Below are 15774 nucleotides of genomic sequence, written 5' to 3'. Positions count from 1 at the left end.
GTACAGCACTGGTGATGACACCTCGCTTGTCGTACACAATATCGGTGTGGTAGCTAAAAGAATCCTGGGCTACATTCTGAAGTTATCAGAATAAAAGTTTTCATAGTATCGTGACCTAGTAACCCTGAGCTGAATGCTCAGCATCAATCTGCCTATAAAAGCATAACTGTCCCTTATAAATTTTCAAACCAACACGTTTTTCCATCGCAACATGTATAGTTTAATATATCATTTACTATGCATATCAAAATTTGCGTACCGTATTCCTGGGGCAAATTGATCACTATTTTTCAAATTTTTGTTGTTTTGTTCTTCAGAATTTCAATATTGTCAAATAGATTTCGATTAAACCAATACTCCATTGATCTTCATCATTTTATGGAATCGACTTTTCATGAAATAATATTTAACATATCATAAAAATAGTTCTAATATCAAAAAATTAAAATGTAACACTGAGGCGAAATTGATCACCATATCACAAAACTGGTTTAAGAATAAAAAAAAATCCCAATCTTCTAGATTTGGGTCTCCTGAATCTGAAAATAACGTCAAAATTCTTATAACTTGAGTATTTAATCATTTGATTGTAAAATTAAACTTTAAAAATCTGCCTAATACGCCTAAATGTAGGCAATTTCCATTTAAAATAAGCACATTGTTTGAGAATAAACGGTTTTATGACCAAAAAACTATACTTGCTATGCTGTATGATATAAAAACTGAGTTCAGTAGTTCAAATTCAAGCTTACACAGCATTTTAAACACTCAAAGTCGACATGTAGGCATAGCACCAGTGGATTGTTTAGCACCGACCAACTGCATTGCTTTCACCTTCAAAAACTGTGAATATTTATATGCATAACTGACCCTAATAAAAATGAAATAAATCAAAATCATAATTAGGTATCTATAAAATTGAAAAAATGGATTGTCTCTGGTGCCAACGAAACTTTCAGCATCCTTGGGAGGAAATGTTTTTTGGTATCGATTTAATCAAATTCACCCCAGTGATCAATTTGCCCCCGGACTACGGTACTTTGTTTGAAAATGTTGCGGAAAATATGAACTTGGTGCAGTCCCATATTGGAAAAAAAATAGGCATAACAGTCTATATATGAACTTTCAACCCAAATAGCAGCTACAAAACGTAAATTGTGTTCATGTTTTATCAATAGAAGCTGAATGAGAATGAGAATGAGTAATCTCTGCGGTGGTGCATAATGAATATAGTGTGTAGAAATGTACTAGAAAATTATGAAAATTTGTATCAGAAAACAAACTTTCGATTTTGAGCGCTATTTTCTCAATGCCTACTTTTTCAATATGGGACAGTTATGCCTTTATGGGCAGCAATAATCATTGCACAAAAATAATCGCTGGCTGAATTTTGATTGACAGAACAAAAGCATTGGAATGATACAAAAAATCGCCGGCTGAATTTCGATCGATACAACGAAAGTGTTGGAATTGTTCGTTCCTCTACAAGTTAGCCAATCTAGAACAGTGCAAGCCCCCATCTTGTCCCTGAAAGCAGTGTGAATGGAGTTATTGAAAAGAGACATATTTTTTGATAAAATAATTAATTTATGAAGGATACTATATAATAGCGTATGCTGTTGAAACCATTGATATACACTTGTAGATCAATTTGTGTATATTATACAAATCAATACTCCGCTTATTCAAGTGAATAGTTAATAATACTTTGTTAAAATATGAAATATCACCCAAAAGGTACAACTTCGTTTTACAAACTAAAATTCCTTGTTTTACCCGGTTACCTATTGAAGTTTCAATGCATCATATACTGAATAAATTTTCTTCATTTAAATTTCATTACTCGATAATGATGCCACATTTCCATACAATTTTGAAATTATTTCAAAACATCTCTCATAGCGAATATTATTGCTCTGGCTCATTGGCAGCACTTCCCGCAGTATGATCATAACTTACCTATACGCCTCGACCACGTTGCGCGTAGGACGTTGTGCTGGTAGACCAAAGCAAAGCGTGAATCAGCGACGGCCGACGGGAGAGAACTCAGGGCACGGGAGCCGGGAAACGATCGAAGGTGAGGGTGTGGTGGGCGGTGGTAGGTGGCAGCAATGTGAAGTGGGTTAGAGCGAGAGGCATGCCTTGGGCAGAGTGCGAGAGCGAGAGACTAAACTGCCAACCGGGTATGAATGAGGAGAACAAGAAAGAGAGCCTAGGCGTAAGAGTCAAATCAGCAGCCAAAAACTTGATGGTACATATAACCGAGAGTCAAATCGTCAGCAGCTGTGTATATAGAAGGAGATTTAATGTACGCACTCTAGGGGTCTACGGTGCTACGGGGGGCATCAATAAAGCAGCTACTAGTGTAGGTTTTCTCTTCGGCCTGCTGGATGATGCTATCCCGTTCTGGCGTGTGGAGTGCCCGATTGCCACGAACGGCAACACGGTTAAGTACAGTAGATGTCTGCAGTTTCCAGTTCGCAGCTACTATGCCAGAAAGTCTTTTGACTTCTGTTACTAGCAAACGTTCGCAACACTCGTTCCAAGTCCAGCGTACTAAACAGGCCGTTTTTTGGTAGCCACCTTCTACAATTCTCCGTCATAACTTTTAAACTTTTCGGGTTACCCGATTGACTCGAACGAACGACGATTGGTGTGCGGGGCATACACACACGTTCCGACGCGTTTGCCTCCTGTATTGCCTGCTGACTGGTTGGTTGGCCTGATCGGTCAGCCTCTCGTGTGGTTATTTCGGTGTGTATTATTGCGCGCTGCTGTGTTCGGTGTGGAGTCTTCGGTCTCATCATCTTCATCTTTCTACGCGGCCCAACCGAGGGATCGTCTGCGCGCTGCTCTACACTACTCTTGCCTTCAAGTGCGGAAGATCAATTTAGTCATAATAGCGATACGCACAGAAGCGCTCGGAAGTTATATTACATCTGCGATATTATTAACTCTCACACTTTTTTCGACTGTGCTGGAGTTTAGAGCGTCTTATTGCCGTGCAGGAGCTCAGCGGTATTCGTTGATAGGTTTCCAATTTTATTGGTTATTTTATTGCTGCAACCTACCAAGTTTGGTAAATCAACCGCCGTTCTGTGACCACAAGAAGATTTTCTGCAAAAGAATAGTGAATTTCAATTGAAAGTTGCGGAAGAGAGAGAAATCCTCATCATTAAAGTGCCACAAATGTACCAAATTGTGATAAATGTGAGTTAAATAGTTCAAGTACACATCAGAAGCTTAAAAAATAAAGTGCTCAACCAAGGAAATTTATTTTCCAAATCTACACAACAGGACCATCTCGTTTATTTCTCACAGGTAAGTTCACTTAATTTAGAAACGCCTTAAATACTACTCTAAATCACGCAAATCCATCCACTACGGAACCCGGTAGCCGACTGAGCAAGTGTTGTCGCGAGTCTTTCACTGGTGCTACTGGTGTTTACACCGCCTACTTTTTATCTTCGTTTCGTGCAATGCCGAACAAAACTGGCTACTGTTCGGCTACTGGTTTTTGCTCTCTCACAAACACATTCTCATGCGCACCCCATCCATCCATCCAACGGATCGAATCAGAAAAAGACGTCCAAATTCGTTGCTAAATGAATCCATCCATGACCCGCAATTTGCCGTCGGCGCTTCTCCCGAAGGTATATTCGCCGACGGCATAGAACGGATTTCCTAATTTGATTTTTGCTAATGGGTAATTCTACGACGACGGACATTTTCCCCGCGCAGGAGAGTGAAAGACATTTGCGGTGAGACGCGCCGCACGACGGCTTCCGAATGAGCATCAGGGGAAGAAAAGCGAACATTCGGCTACCGGTTTTTGCGCCGCCCTTTTTCCGCTCGTGGAAACCCGTTTTTTCGGGTGCCCTGGCGAACACGTAACGAAGTTAGTTCCTTGGATTTTTCGAACAGGTAGGAAGGCTAGAGGATCGGAAACGTCTAATTATTGCCGTTGTTTGTCGGTGGGTTCGGCCTTTGCTAGAGCGGCGCAACTCTCATCGGACCTTCGCAGCCGAGCGACGCAAGCGCGCGGTTAGCCTTTTTCCGCTGCTACCGGTTTTACCCGCGCACATGTGTGCAATGCTCTCTGCAATATGCCGGACTACGCGCGTTGTCGTTGAGGTCGGCTCTTTCTCTCGATTTTCTCTTTTGGCTACTGTTCGGGAATTGCAGATGGGGCGCGCGAGTGTGCCGCCGTCCCTGTCCGTGCGTATTGTTGTAAGTTTTGGGATGGCGGTCTTCGGTTGGCGACGGATTGGATGGTGCATGCGTGACTGTAGGTGCGCTTATCCAAGATGGGGGGTGGTGGGGAAATATCATGCCGGAAAAGTAGAATGGCTACTGTTTTTTTTTATGTTATGGGTGCGAGTAAAATGTCGCAGGTTTGATGATGGCGATTGGATCTAGAAAATGTCATGTTATACGCATGAGCGCGCTAATATGAAATGCCAGATTTACCATTTTTGTTCTGTTGTGACAATAGACGTTATCCAGAATGTCTTTCCAAAAATATACCACACCAGAGGTATAATCAGTATGTTCAACGCACATATGTAAAATGCAAAAATAATTTGATTGAAAATGTGCTCCATTTCAATTGAGGGAAACCTCAAACAGAAGTTTATAAAGATACTTCAATGAAAAAATGAAAGAAATAGCATGGATCAAGCTCACCAATTGATTTGAAAATGTTCTTTAAATAGTTTAAACAGCTGTAGGACAATTAATATGAAAATAGAATGTATTTCAAGTGAAAACATGAAATTGCTCTAGGAATGATAAACATTAAACTATTTGACTCTAATTCTGAACATATTCTTGAGTTTTTATGTAAAATTAAAAGAATTTGGTTGCAAAGATTATATACTTTTTCTATACTTGCTAGATAAATATAATTGAAAATACCTCCGATAACGTTGTTATTTTTTGAAAAACATGTCTAATCTCATATAGGCTGCGGCTTAAATAGCTGTAACGACAAACGCGCAGCTATTGAGCAAGACCAAGCTGAGGTACACGGGTTAAAATTCCGCTGGTTGAGGATTTTTAAAATTGCATCTATATCCCAGGTCATCCAAAATCTTTGTATTTGCCACACGATACAAATGCGAAAACATTTTTAAAAACTGGAAAGCAACTGAATCACTTGTGGAATTACTACTGTATAAAATTACAACCTTATGATTTTGTGAGAAACATGATCAATGCGTTCTACATTCTTTCCAGTAATGTATGAAATATTATTTTGAGAATTAGGTTCTTTAGGCATCGGATATGTTATCACAATCAGAGTTTTAACACGAAATAACTTAAAAATCTGCTTATCTGAAAAATAAAATTTTGGTGACTTTAGTCGCACGATGAGGCAGAATCTGCAAATTTTAAAGATAATATGTGGATTTTGGGCAGTTTGCATTTTTTTTAGCTGGATATTCAAGCATTTATGCTAAACTTGATTTACCTCAAAGCATCCTTATTGTAGACATAGAGGTGGTCTTAGATAAGCCTTATTCTTATATTGTTAGGTATGTGCGATGAAAGTTCGACTGCGAATTACAATTTTGACGTCTAAAAACAACAAATAGTCATAACTTCTCCAAATCTAAATCGATTTGTATAGTGCTTGGAGTGACAGTCTCTTACTTGAATAAATTTTAAAGAGAAATTCTTGTCCCACTCGAAATTTTGCCCCACTTTACTCTGTAGCGTAGCCCTAGATATAAATTGGAATTTATCAACCAATGATATTATTCGTTGTGGGCTACGAACATTGAGTGAAGAAATAATACCTTTAAAATGCATGATAATTAGGTTGAAACTATTAGACTAACTGATCCTGGTGTTTTTTTGAGCTGTGAAATAAACTTTCAGTTACCGGAATTCTATGTTCTTCACCCTAATGTGATGTCATCCGGTATTTTTACATTTAGTTAGGTCCAGATATTTTTAGGTACGTTATTTTTGGGATATGTTATACCATCATAAACCCTTCTCGAAGATTTGTCCACTACATCTTTAAAATAACTTCCCAAAACAAATCTGAATAGGAATCTTTGTTCCTGGAAAGCCGTGATTGATTCTACATATAAGCGTGATAAGTGGCTCTGTTTTACTCAAAACCTCTAAACTTGTAACCGAAGAAACAAATTTCTTCCTCAAAAAACTGTTACAGACCTCTGTATGTATTTTTTTTTATTAAGCATTAACAAAACATAAAAGCATATTAACTTTGAGCGAATAAAACTTTTAATCTTTTTAATTTTATTACATTTTTAAGAGTAGTAAGAAAAATATGACAAAAATTGTCCTAGATAGCGAAAATATGCCAAAATATACTACAATAATCAGAAATTATATACATTCGAAAAAAAATACCCGGAAATTACGCTTATGGATGCTAAATTCACGTTCAAACGATTTTCGCATTTTTTTATGGGCCATACTGTATTAATGAAGGTGCAAATTATACTGAATTCAAATAATTCATTTCAAATGCTCTATTGAATTTTTAAAATTAAGAGAACATAATACCATATATTGATTTACATATCGAAAAGTCCTGTATAGCGCGAACCTTAGTTAAAAGTTACTTTTCCTCAAATGTTTCCTCATTTTACTAAAAAATCATCTTTGCATGACCATAACTTCATGTATGCTCATCCGATTCTAAATCTTCCTACATGATAATGAAGCTAATTAAGTTGTTTCGAAACTGGGCGTACAACGCATTCAATAAAAAAAATGTTTTGACCTAGTTATTTAACAAAAACTATCCCCTACTATGATTACTCATTACTCATTAAAGAAAAAAACATTTTTTTTATTTTTTTTTCAATTTTTTGTTGCTGGAAATTACATTTTTACTATTGAACTGAAGTTTGTCAAGCCTCTTATAATAACTACAAGTTGAATAGTATACATATTTTTGAGCAAACCCAAAAATATTTTTGTCATAACATTCATAACAAATTGTTGCTAAGGCTTTTCAAAGGTTAAAAAAATAATAACAGTTTCAGCTTTAGTTTTAGCGTTTAACCGACAAAAAATTGGAAATTTTCATTTAAAGTTCATGTGTTTGGGCATTTTATGTTTAATAACATAGTCATAACATGTTTTTAATTGAATGTGTAGTATACAATGATTCACAACAACTAAATTAGCTTCAGAAGCATGTTAAAAGATTTGGAATTGGTTGAGTATTTATGAAGTGACAGTAAAACAAAAAATATTTAGTAAAATGAGGATAGTTTCGAGAAAACTATCTAAAAACTCTTAAAAACTAGCTAAAAAATATTAGTTAACAACATAATTATGAAAATTTCATTGAAAGTTTTAGTTTATAACTAGAAAATTATCTTCAAGTCGCATGTGCCACCTCTAAATGTTAATATTTTTGGCTCAAACTTTCAGGTTTCTCTTTTTATGTGATTTGAATTCAGAAGAGCACACGAATTTTTGATTTTATGGACTTTCGAAAAATAAGTAGCACCCTAGTGGACACCTTGCGTATGCTATATCTTTTAAATTTATTAATGAAATCGCAATCGGTTATTTTCGACGATTTTGTGATAATGAAAAAGCCACCAAAATAAATAAATTTCTCATGAATATGGAACAACATTTCGAACGGTCTATTTCTGAAGGTTATTCAAATCAATAATTTTCATGAATTTAGTGAACAATTCGATAATCTTATTCTTATTCTTTAAAAACAACATGAATCAGATGCCTCTTAAGAAAATCAAATAATTTTTGAGCCCACAATTTTCCAGATATCATAAAAAATAGTTTTTATTAACAACTACCGAAAAGCTAAACATTACATATAATTTGCAATTGGATTAGATGGACAAATTGATGTGAAGATTTGCGAAAAAGTTACACGTCTTCTCAGTGAGAATCGAACTCACGACTCCCCGATCTCTAGTTGGGGCGCGTTAACCACTACGCCATGAGAGGACTCATGAACGCAGAAGTTAACCTGAATTCGATTTCAGCTCAATAATCACGTGGTCCTCTTTCGCAAAGTGCACCTCTTTCGGAAGAATTAGATGCCCATCCAAACACAACGCTTTCTATATATATCCAATGCCTAGCCCGAGAGCGCATTGTTTTTTAGATATAGGAATAGCACACTACACTAGCCAGCAACTGCGCTGGCTGAGGTTTCTATTGTGTGGGCTTCCAACGGGTCGCGACGTTCTCAAACGACCGGTTACGGAACATGAGTCCGTTGCTCGATAAATACTTGTTTTAATTATGAATCGTGGTTTACGGCCAACCAGCCGAGTGGAGTAGTAGTGTGCTATTCCTATATCTAATCTAGGTTAACTTCTGCGTTCATGAGTCCTCTCATGGCGTAGTGGTTAACGCGCCCCAACTAGAGATCGGGGAGTCGTGAGTTCGATTCTCACTGAGAAGACGTGTAACTTTTTCGCAAATCTTCACATCAATTTGTCCATCTAATCCAATTGCAAATTATATGTAATGTTTAGCTTTTCGGTAGTTGTTAAACTTCCACTCGGCTGGTTGGCCGTAAACCACGATTCATAATTAAAACAAGTAGTTTTTATTGATTTTGTAAGAAAAAAGTATTTAAATTTTATTGGAACTGAAATGGATACAATTTTTAGGTTCAAAGTACCTCCTAATGGAAGCGATAATATAGTCTTTATATGGAAAATAACTTGCACCTTCACAGAGTTGCTTATTTAGTCCCCACGTCCTATTTAGCGCACAATAGTGAAGAAATACGTTATTTTCAGAAGATCTCTCAGAGCACAATAAAAATCATCAAAATCGGCAACACTGCTGTAATGAAATCAATTTTTCCCATGTATTATTTTTATTATATCATATCTATATCAATCAATTCAATATCAGTCGTCTAAGACTTACATTAGATTACCGATCGAAATATTTGAAGAAAAACTTTTACAAATTGATGTAGAACCGTTAATATGCGTAGGGAAAGTGTACCAGTTATGGCCATAGCGGTTCCCTATTTGGCCATATGCACAATTTCGATAACTTCCACATTTTTTATCTCTTCGAATGTTTCAACATCATGTTAAATAGTATATCTAACTGCTGAAATACACAAAACCTTCTGAAATGTAGAAATATTCAAATTAACACGCATGGCGAAATAGGGAACCACTATGGCCATAACTGGCACCCCTACCCTACATGTTTTTAAATTAATGAAATTTTTTAATGAAACGACCATAAGAATAAAATTTATACTCTCTTAAAATATTATATAAATATTTCTTTCCTAAGTTATATTAACCAACTTTAAACAAGCTTTCAACTTTATTTGTTTGATGGGTGTAAAAGGATGATATGTCATAAAATTTGACAAAAATGGATAAATTGCTGGAGTGACGAATAGGTTTTTAGCCCTGGGCTAGTTAATATCGGGACTAACGGCTTTACTTCCCTTCCGAAAGAAGTTGTCACTATACTTTTTACGTAATAATCACTTATGACATTAAAAGTTATCTCGGGGAAGGGATTCGATCCCAGGTCCTCAACGTGAGAGGCGTGGGTTCTAATCACTACATCAGGTTCTTCCCCTACGAGTGACCAGAGATTGGTGGAATATTATTGGTGGTTTTAAAGCTCTATGTTTAGTAGAATAGCAATGTATAATTTGTTCATAAAAACGAGGATTTTTGTTATGCGAAAAATAAAGTTGTTTTTATTGAATAATAATTCTGTTCTTCGAGGTTAACACTTCAGTCGTCGCGCTGTTGTATTTTGTACAACACTATTACAAAAACCTCGCTTTTCATTCACAACAACAGCGAGGTGGTTTCGACGGTGGCGGACCGCGCGACGACTGGAAGGTTAACAGCATTTTCTAAGAGTGTTTGGAAAAACTTTTCAATTCTTCAACCAAAAGCATTTTAGGGGAAGGGGTGGTAACATGAACAAGGGTGGCAAAATGATTTTATAGAGAAAAAAACAAATTTCGATGAATTTTTATTACGCACGGTCGATTAAGAGTATAAATCGGAGTATTCGGGTTGATAACGGAGGTCAATTAAAGTGAAAATATCAACGAAAACTAAGATTTTAGAAAACCACGTTTGAAAATTAGAACTGACGTAACTTTTAGCTTGGAGGTCTTGAGGTTTTTCGGTGAGGTGAATACCGTTATGATATGATGTCAAATCTAATGCCATTAGATTTATCTGAATGGGTTACAATCAAAAATAGATATATTTTCGGAAACGCAATTAATGTTTTCAGAAACATTTGTTTGCTCATGTTTTTGGTTGCTACTCTTATAAATTTAAATAGTTTTGGCTTTAAGGTTTATATCTTCATGTGGTTTGAATTTAAAAGAGCGCAAATGGTCGTCCCATTGACGTATTGGTCAGTTTTCGGTTTGGAATACTAAAAAAAATACTGTTCGAAGGTTCTTCAGCAGTATTTCAGATGATTTTTCTGACGGAACACTTCTATTTATAGCTTTCTCATAGGAACTGTTGCTGCTGGTACGTGATAGCAGAAGTCAATTTGCCTGCTGAGCTTAAGATTTTTTTTTAACTTCAAATAGGCTGAAATGATAAATTTTATATTACGTTTCATCTTTATTTTAACGAAAATTTGATGTATTTTTGGTATTTTTACAAGATTTGTGAATATACCTTAGGAAGAGTTGTAGTACGTGGAAGAATAGTTTAAAGCAAACTTCGACAGTAATCCAACAATCATTTAGAAAATGTTTGTTTAGACTTATTCTTACCTTGAATAAAGGTATTGTAGTCACACTTAAAATTTTGTTATGAATTTTAAACTTTGATGAAACCAATAATATGTCGTTAAAACTTCAATAAAATCAAAATCGTAGTAGGAAGAGTAGTACCACAGACGTTTTATTAATTTTGATAGATAACAATGTGCAAATATGTATAACTTCTTCTTGGCATTTCATCCTAATTGGGACAGAGCATGCTTCTCAGCTTAGTATTCTTATGAGCATTTCCACAGTTATTTTCTGAGAGCTTTCTTCACTAAACTTGCCATGTTGCGCATTCGTATATCGTGTGGCAGGTACGATGATACTCTATGCCCAGGGAAGTCAAAGAAATTTCGATAACGAAAATATCATAGACCGACTGGGAATCGAACCAAGACACCTTCAGCATGGTATTTCTGAGTAGTGGCGGACTCTAACCACTCGGATAAGGAAGGCCCCAAGGTGCAAATATATCATACTTGTAAAAATCAATGTGAAAAGTGAACACTTGAATCTTGACAAACTAAAAACAGTGAAACACTTTGGTGCCATCCTATTCCTTACACAAGAAGCTGAAAAGTCCCGCAAAATCAGAGCAATAAATAAAGACATATCAGCCGGAGGCAATCTCACCAGAACATGCCATTTCCCATAACCATCCCGAAACTTCTAAATGTTCCGATTGCATTCCTGGGATAACTGTCGTCCTGCTGGTTCTCTCCCCCAAAACCACTAAAAAATAAAAGAAACCGTCGAAAAACACCCTCTCTGCTTTAAAAAGGAATCCGGACTCGGATCCGCCGAGTCATTCATTGAATTCATTTTTCATGTTCACTTGACGATCGATTTGTTTATTTTATCGATCTTCAAGGAACGATCTTGTCCGTTTCTTCGTTTCTCAAATCGCGCCGGTCGTCGTCCTTGTCGCCCCGACCCGACGGCACTTTTTACACCGAGGAGCTTCGGCCATGAGCCTATCTTTTATTTTCATCCAAAAGTGAACCGAAGCTGCTTTGTGGTCATCTCTAATGTCCGTGACGGGTAGTCCCGGTTTTGAATCACTTCTTTTCAAAAGCACTCCCGAGTTGAATAGCAACGTGTTCGGATTGGAATTCGACTCCCATTCATCGATCCGATCTAGTGCCGATGGGGTGGTACTTAAGAAGACCCTGGAAAGGGACGAAGATCCTTGCATGCGAGTGGCATCGCGTCTGTTGATTGAGAGGGCAAGTGCAACCGACGGGTCACGGGTTTTTCGTTTCGTGTGGTTAGTGAAATCATTAGGACTCATTGGAAAATGCCTCATCATTACGCAGGCCTTAGAGTGCGGCGGAATGCCAAATGCCCTCTTTTATTGATGGATTCGTGGGAAAGATGAGTTGCTTTGAAGCTATTGTGAGTAATCATGATATGTCTACAGCTTTGAATATTTCCTAGATAGATACGTTTAGCTACATGGATCAGATTTAAAAAAATCGCTAGTACATTTTCGAATGTTGAACACTAGTGAGAAGATACCTATAGACTGTGATGAATAAAATTTGTAATACTTAAGCAATGATAATATTAAAACCAATGAATTTATATACTTCAGGTTTGTTGATGAAGCCCTTTTTTAAACTACCTAAAGCAACAAAACAGTATTTCTCAGTGCTACTTTTTAATATTAATTGATCCCTTTACGATCCGTGTTTGGACCCGTGCCTTCGATTTTTCGATTGGACCCGTTAGCGAAAGCTAGCCGTGATAATCCTTTTTGGACTCCGTCTGAGAAAAAACCTCTTAGAAGGTCACTTTTTTTTCGTTTATTTACTGAATATGGTTGCAACCACGAACAAAAGCAAGGATGAATCTCTGAACTCACAACTTCTATCCAAAATATGTGGGCTTTAAAACTGACTCTAAACATGGCAAAAATTGAAGAAAGGACGATTCTCCGGCGCTTTCTTCCAAGAATCAAATGGTTTATGTTAATAATAGCATCGAAATGAGCAATCAGCCTCTAGCACAGGCTCTTTGATTCAAGTGAGGAAACAAAGAGTGCAGCCTATCGTGGTCAGTTGTTCCGAATTTGGAGGATTTGGACAGCAGTTCATAAGCTCCATTAGGGGAATCAAGGTATCCTTCCAAATAGCAAAGAAAGGAGACTGTCGCCTTTTGCAAGAAGCTCTGAAATATCGCGAACTTCTTCTCAAACATCTTGAAGAGAAGAAGCACACATATTTTACTTATGAATACAGAACTGAACGTCGTTTTGAAAAGTTTTTCAAGTGACTATAAGTCATCTGAAGAAATCTAAAATGGTGACATGGGAACATTTCAAGAAACCTGGAGGAAATTACCAGAACCCTACTCAGAGCCGTCGGTGCCAAAAGTGGGGTCATGGTACAAAAAATTGCCGCATGGATGCTAAATGCATGATTTGCGAAGGTTTTTCTCACGCCAAGGACGTCTGTACAGTGAAGGAAGATACCGATAAGTTCATACGCGCAAATTGCGGAGGCAATCATAAGTCAAATTTTTGGGCTAGCTCTTCACGTAGGCGAATCGTCGAGACTCGTGCCAGGCAGATGAAAGATAATATCCGTTACGATAACGGTCGTTTCCGGAATTTGCCTGGTAGAGTTTCGAACAATGTTCATTTTTCAGTTAACGATCGCTTGATCAAGAATCATACCCATCAGGAAGATCATAATCATGCTCATTCACAAACTTATTTTATTCTTTCGGGTAGCCGTTAGAATCTTTTAATTTCGAGTGTATCTACCCAAGAAAAATCCTTTGCCGAGCAGGTAATTAGAACTCCTCCCCTATTCATACTACGAGTACCCATTCTACTTGTTTCAAATCAAATAGAATAAACCGTACCGCCACAGGAAACTTCTACTCCGCTTCTTCGTCTACCAAAAATTCTAACGGAAAACCATCAGATAATGTACCCACTTTAAGTTTTATGTCTGTCTCAGATTTTAATTTTCTAACTGAACAATTGAATCTAATGATTGATGCAATGTACAAAGCCACCACTATGACTGAAGCAGTCCAAGTTGGTGTAAAATTTACTTATCAATTTGTTATTGAATTAGTGTTTCTAATGGATCCAATATATAATAATATAAATATTTTAAATTGGAATGCTCGTTCTTTGAATGGTAAAGAGGACGAGCTGTTTAATTTTTTTACAGCTAATAACGTGCATATAGCAGTTATTACTGAAACGTATTTGAAACCAGGATCCATACTAAAAAAGATCCTAACTTTTTTGTTCATCGTTATGATCGACTTGATGGGGCATGTAGGGAAGTTGCAATCATGATTCATAGGCGTATTAAACATCAAGTGTTTTCGTCATTTGAAACTAAAGTTTTTGAAACTTTAGGTGTTTCTGTTGAAACACAGCTTGGTAAATATACTTTCACAGCTGCCTAGTTAAGTAAATTTGCTACAAACTGACTTGCGTAAATTGACTCGCAATAAGTCAAAATTTTTGTCATTGGTGACTCTTATGCTAAACATCGGTCATGGAATAATTCTCAAAGTAATTCCAACGGTAGAATTTTATTTGAGTGCTCTTCAGGATAATTCTCAATTCAATATCCTGATAGCCCTACATGTTTTTCATCTTCTAGAAATCCATCTACGATTGATTTGGTCTTAACTGACTCTAGTCATCTTTTTAGGCAGCTGATTACTTATGCTGATTTCGATTCTGAACATATCCCTGTTACATTTCAAATATCCCATGAAGCGAGTCTCAATCCTATCAGCTCCACTTTTAATTATTTTCGAGCCGACTGGAATATATATGAAACATATATTGATTCTTATCTTGATGTTAACATTTCTTTACAAACAAAACTTGATATTGACAATGCTCTTGAAACTTTAACAAATTCCATTGTTGAAGCCAGGAGCATTGCAATTCCAAAATGTAAAGTTGAATTTGAATCCGTGATTATAGACGATGATCTTAAACTCTTGATCCGTCTTAAAAACGTAAGGAGAAGGCAATTTCAACGCACTCGCGATCCTGCTATGAAAATTATTTGGCAGGATTTGCCGAAAGAAATCAAGAAAGGTTTTGCAGATTTATGAAACAAAAATTTTGAAAATAAAATTTCTCAATTGGACCCTGGCTCCAAGCCCTTTTGGAAATTATCTTAAACCTTGAAAAAACATCAGAAGCCAATACCGGCATTGAAAGAGGAAAACAAATTATTACTAACTAATTGCGAAAAAGCTCAAAAACTTGCTATGCAGTTTGAAAGTGCGCACAATTTCAATTTAGGACTTACTAGTCCAATTGAAAATGAAGTTACTCAGGAGTTCAAAAATATTCTCAATCAAGAGAACGTTTTCGAAAATGCCTGGGAGACTGATTTGGAAGAAGTGAGAACTATTATTAAAAAATTCAAAAATATGAATGCTCCTGGCGATGATGGAATTTTCTACATTTTTCCAGAAAGTAGCTTATCATTTTTAGTTGATATATTCATCAAATGTTTTCAATTAGCATATTTTCCTGACAAATGGAAAAATGCTAAGGTTGTACCACTTTAAAACCAGACAAAAATCCTACAGAAGTTTCTAGCTATCGTCCAATCAGTTTGCTTCAATCAGTAAAATTTCGAAAAGAATTATTTTGGACAGAATGATCGTCCACATCAATGAAAACTTAGTTTTTTTTTCAATGAACAGTTCAGATTCCGCCATGAACATTCGACCACTCATCAATTTTTGCGTGTGACAAATTTGATTTGTTCCAACAAATCTGAAGGCTATTCTACTGGTCTTGCTCTTCTAGACATAGAAAAAGCATTCGACATTGTTTGGCATCAAGGCTTGATTGTCAAATAAAAAAAAAAACTTTAATTTTCCAACATACATTGTTAGAATAATTCGAATTAATTTGTCAAATCATACACTTCAGGTTAATTATCGGAACTCCAGGTCTGAAAGACTTCCTGTAAGAGCTGGTGTTCCTCAAGGCAGTATTTTGGGACCAATATTTA

General features: G+C 36.5%; 1 protein-coding gene across 2 annotated transcripts in view; it reads left to right on the top strand.

The window, feature by feature from the left end:
- Positions 1 to 2308: 2308 nt before the first annotated feature.
- LOC5564506 (protein drumstick) overlaps positions 2309 to 15774 on the top strand; it is a 71992-nt gene continuing 58526 nt past the window's right edge. Inside the window, exon 1 of one of the 2 annotated variants that reach the window (XM_001648780.2) lies at positions 2309 to 3321. The gene's annotated coding sequence lies outside the window, so the exon portion shown is untranslated. The remainder of the gene's footprint in view (positions 3322 to 15774) is intronic. The other variant, XM_021845375.1, reaches the window with a different exon arrangement.

This window comes from Aedes aegypti, chromosome 2 (genome assembly GCF_002204515.2).
Source record: "Aedes aegypti strain LVP_AGWG chromosome 2, AaegL5.0 Primary Assembly, whole genome shotgun sequence".
NCBI classification, from domain to species: domain Eukaryota; kingdom Metazoa; phylum Arthropoda; class Insecta; order Diptera; family Culicidae; genus Aedes; species Aedes aegypti.
This window is presented reverse-complemented; position numbering and strand designations above follow the sequence as displayed.